Source organism: Limulus polyphemus, unplaced genomic scaffold, assembly GCF_000517525.1.
Source record: "Limulus polyphemus unplaced genomic scaffold, Limulus_polyphemus-2.1.2 Scaffold5953, whole genome shotgun sequence".
Classification (NCBI taxonomy): Eukaryota; Metazoa; Arthropoda; class Merostomata; order Xiphosura; family Limulidae; genus Limulus; species Limulus polyphemus.
The window spans coordinates 12,217-17,563 of NW_013671563.1; the positions used below are offsets into that span (position 1 = coordinate 12,217).

The 5,347-nt window shown below is 31.8% G+C and overlaps 1 long non-coding RNA gene across 1 annotated transcript; it reads left to right on the forward strand.

The window, feature by feature from the left end:
* The first annotated feature begins 396 nt into the window (after positions 1–396).
* On the forward strand, positions 397–4,613 carry LOC111089343. Its single transcript, XR_002613605.1, has 2 exons — positions 397–3,449; positions 4,055–4,613. It is a non-coding gene; the product is annotated as an uncharacterized LOC111089343 (long non-coding RNA).
* The last annotated feature ends 734 nt before the right edge of the window (positions 4,614–5,347 follow it).

Here is a 5,347-nt window from a genome sequence, read left to right on the forward strand (position 1 = left end):
ATAGGGTAAGCTCTAAGAAAGAACTTTTGGTTCTCCTCTACAAAGAATAACCCTGAATATTACTGGTCCACTCTAGAGATGGAATAAAATCATCTGTAGTCATCAAATACTTCATTAATTGGGCCAAGGCTTATACATTGGTCAATATATCCATAAAGTTCATGGCTTATACACTGTTTAGACATTAACTCCTGAGGCAAAGTTTCACATTTTTTTTCTGACAATCTTTCCCAATATGTGCAGGAAATGAAAAGTTAAATATTTTGTGTTACTAATTTGCTAGTTATAGATAGTAATGGTGCAAATTTACTCTGCTTGTTGGATTTGTTTATTAATAAGTATCTACTGAAAAAGAAAAACAGAACTTCCAATCTTATGTCTTGGTGTTGCCTCAACTTGGATTTTACTCTTGTTTCAGCAGCATTTAAGTCATGTATGACACCACATGCATTTCAAATATTTAGGATTCTATTTATATGCCTGGCTTTTGAAATTGGGTGTGCCATTATATTTTGCCTAATGCCCTCTTGTCTTGGTACTTAGACCCATATTCAACATTTGGTTCAGAATGGGTTTCATTCCTGGGTATCTTCCACTGTTTCATATGCAGATTCTAAGTGTTTATTATCTAGGATAAATATAAAAAAAACTGTAATAGCATCTCAAAAATACTATTTAAGTTGTTGATAGGTGAAAATAAGTATAGTAGTCTCATATGAAAATAAAATAGTTACATTTATTGTCTACAGTATAAAAAATATATGTTGGTTGCCACATTTGAAAAAGAAAGCAGTTATACTTGTTGATTTTGTAGAATAAAGGAAAGGACTGGTGTCACTTATGACTAACACAAGTTAAATAATTTGAGGACATTGGTCACATGGCATGAAATAGGTTGCAGATTTTTTGTCTATGATAAATGTGAAGACTTTTCTATGCATTTGGATAAGTATAAATAAATGAATGATTAATGGTAATGGCATTTGCTAATTAATTAACCCTTTCACTGTGGCTGAAATTTATATTTCCCAGTGGTCTGGGAAATATATGGCCCAGCCACAGTGAAAGGGTTAAACAACAGCCCTATTATTTGATTAGCAGTGTTCCTCAAACAATGGAATGTACAGGAAGATAAAAAAAGCTAGCAGCAGGTCTTATCAGCTAGATTCCTTCCTTCTAGTCAGCAGTCCAACAAGAAAAAAAATGTTGGTGATGGGTGCTGCTAGCCAAGTGCCTTCCCTCTAGTTACATACTCAGGATTAATACGGTTTCCACTGTGGCTCAAAAGAATTAAGCATTTTGGTGACAGCTAACAAAAACCTTTTTTTTTTAGTCAAAAATTACACAAGCTTGAAGACTGTAGTCACACCTGATATAAAATATTTTGTAATCAGTGTCCATAAATTCTAGGACAGAAATTGCAGATGTGTTTTCATTTGTTCATCATATTTAAAGTTGAGTATGTTCAGGACTTAAAAAGAATAGTTTTATGTGCATTTTTGCAGAGTCAGTGAGGTTTGATGAAATTACATTATTACTTATTACATTCAAATAATGCAAAAGTCATTTGAGAAATATAGTTGTAGTTGTTTAGTGTCTTGACAAAAAAACTGAGAACTGAAGCCATATTTTATAAAATAAAGTTGTATTTTTCCAATATTCATAATTGTAAATTATGAGAATTGCATAAAGAAATGTCAAACAGGTTTATATGACATTGATCCAGTAATTATAAATGTTAAACCCAATTAGTTACAACTATCTTGACTATAAAATACATTTAATGTTTTAGAAGTTTAAAGAAACAAAAAAGTATATTTAGTCACTAACTTTTAGACTGATGGACAGTCTTTTTTTCAGGGGTTAGAAGGTATAAAAAATGCATAAACATATATACAACTGACCGGCATTTGAAGTAAACAGCAATAAGAGTATTGTACAAGTATGCTATTAAGTAAAGAAATACTGTCAAGAAACACCAAGTGTGTAATTTTTACATTCTGTGAATGTTATATATTGCCATAAAAGTGAAAGTATACAAAAATTAGCCACTTGAACAGAGTAAGTAAACAGATAGATGCACTTGTATATTACATATATATATATATAATATGTACGAGTTAAATGTATGTTGACTATAGCATTTTATGACCTTAATGCTCATTAATTTTTCAGTGTAAGTAAACAGAATCATATTGATAAATTATACTCACTACATCAAAGATAAGAAGCCAAATTGCTTAATGATTAGGTGCATATATCCTGTTAAATAAACAGTTTTGAGTCTCCCATTACTCCAAACAAGTCTTGAATTATTACAACCATGTTTAAAAGAAAATTCTCTTGAAAAAGAAAATAATTATATAACGTTATGACACAGTAATGTTTTTCATTTAAGACTGTAATAAGTTGTTTATTCAAAGCCAAGTGTGAACAAGGATTTTGGTAATTTGTTATGGAATCTACAAAAGAAAAAATTGTACACTCTAAGAACTCATGAGTGAAAGCAAAGGTTATATGTACAGCAAACACGAGAAACATGCATTTTCACGATTTGTGAAAATCATACTTCTGTCTTTTTTTTCTATTTTCACACGTTTTTTGGATCTTCACATTGTTTAGAAAAACATGTTTATTGAACTAATAAAACGATACCCTCCCTCTTCTTTTTTTAATTTGATGATAATAATAATTTGTGCACTAACGTTAGAGCAATTGGGAGAGTGTTCATGCACATTTATGAATATTTTCACATTGTTTTGTTTGTAAAATATCTTTTATAGCAATTGAGACTGTGTGCATGTATGTTTAAATATACCCTCATTCCATGTTTTGGCTCTATACAGTAGTATCTGTTATGGGAATGTGTTCAAGTAGATTTAAAAACATACAAACAGTTTTATTTTATAACACTTTTTAGGGCTGTGTGGACATATGTTTAAAATACCCCTTTCTGAAAAATGTAAACATGAGTTACAGTATCTTTTCAAAGATACTATAATTAAAAATTCATATTTTATAGGTTTTCTTGTATAAAATGATGTTCACACAAGGTTTATTCTAAAGAAAATTTCCAACTACACAAGGCAGGGGTCAGGGACATTCTGACATGCATTCTAGGTAATTTTTTACTGTTATAACTTTAGAAAATACCAGGCCTAAAGGATTTACAATTTCATATTATTATGATATGCTGTATCCAAGCACAATTTTTCTAAGTATAGTTATACTTATTGTCCACACAACTTAAAATTTTCATCTGTATGTAATATGTTAAGAACTTAATATTTTCAACTTTATAATTTATGTAAATTGTGCTTATGTCATGACGTCAGTGTTTCTTGTTCTCTTTGAGTATACAGTACACACAATTCATGGTGCAACGAGTTCGTCCATTGATGATTGTGAGTTATAAGAAGTTAGAACTTCGATCTGACAAGCACTACAAGGTAATAAATATAAATAGCATTAATTTCATAAAAGGTTTGTTTATTGCAAGAATGATTACACAACTGTGACATTTAAAATATAACAATATGCTGTATTAAGGTCAATGGCTCCATCAGTCCATGCCTAAAAGTCTAAACTACAGTCTGACCAGACAGCTTAAAACCCTGTTTTTTGGCAATAACTTAAAAGTGACATCCGATAGTCAGAATTTTTTCAATAAAATTGTAATTATTCCTAAAATAAGACATAAAACTGGAGTTATTTAGTTCAGGATTTTAATTCTGGAGATAACATCATATGGATTGTTTATTTTAGACCATAAAATCATTACCACGGTTATAACTTTATTTTCACACTGACCAAGACCTGTATTATCTACTTAAAAATATAATAGCAATTAATTATCTATTGAAAAAGAAACAACTCTAGCCCCCCCAAACATGTCTAACGGCTGCCGCTATTAAACTGCAAGTAGTTTACAAAATACATGTATAAGCTTTGATTACAAAAAAATGATAAAAATAGGCTTAAAATGTGTTGTGACTGAAAATATGAAATCTATTGCTTTCTGTATGTAGAAGTAGCATTTATTCAACTATTTTAGATGTAAATGAAGAGTCCAGGAAATAAGAAAGTTCCCTGGAACACTGGCTTGAAGCATCCAACAACACACCAACAGTACTACCTAGGCATGCCAACCAAACATTTTCAGTCTCACTTCCCAGTAGACCTGATGATGAAATTTATGTATTTTAGAATGCTGACACAGGAAGAGATAGAAATGCCTCTGCAAAACAGCAGAACTATTAACACTCTTATATGATCCTGCTAATATTGACAATAATCAGGAGAAAGTAATAGAAAATTGCATGATCATCGGAGATGCTGAGAGAACTATTGCTATGCCATTGAATTCATCCATGTCTGAAGAGAACATGAAAACTGATTCCAATCCAAGTCTATCAAGCAATATACACATACTCTTAAAAAGATGTTTTTGAACATTTTCACATGTAAGGCATAGTGCATTTTAAAAGTTTACGGAACCCGTCAAACTGTATTCAAATAAAATTTAATTGCCTCTGATTGCATAAAATTGTGGAACTATATATCAGAATGAAACAACTGAGAATCATTTGCAGGAATCCTACCACACAGAAAGTGTAAAGCACTCAGAATGTCAACTCTGATGCCTGTAGAAATACCATAGTCATCTTCTTTTATAAAAGTAATATCAAAGGCAAATGAAAAGCTAGCAGATAAAGTGGGTGCCCTCTTTTTACACACATGTGCAGATGTAGAAAAGCTTACAATGAGTGTGTACACATTTCCAGCAAAAATGGTTTTGAGTAAGCTGGTTTCTACCTTTAGTTTCAATATGGAAAATGTACATCAGACCAAGATTGACTGACAATATCTAACTTCAAGTGCTCACAAAGACTTTCTCCAGTGTACAGTAGAAAGTGACAGGGAATGTCTTGCCAAGAAGCTGATAACTGATACTTTGTTGCTGTCTCTTAGATGCGATGGAACTGTGGAGTGAACATAGATAAATAAGATTTATGTAATGGCAAAAGCCATTACAAAGTCTGGCGTTGACAAGTTTTACTTTTAGGCACCAGTGAACCTTGCAGTGGTGGTTCAAAAGGAGTGCTTGATACAGTTGAAAAAGCCTGTACTATGATAGTTGGATCTGCAGCAACTAGGCATGCCTTTATGCATGCATCCTCCCTGGTCATTCACAGAGCATCTGTAAATATAGGAAAGAAGTCTGGTTTGTGGGCTCTTTTTGAGTCTAAAATGAAGGATGCCAGTCAAGAAAAATCAGACTCTGTTCCTTTGTTAGTAATTTGGTGTGAAGTTCAAAAGTCTAATCTTGCATAGTGAACAACAAGTA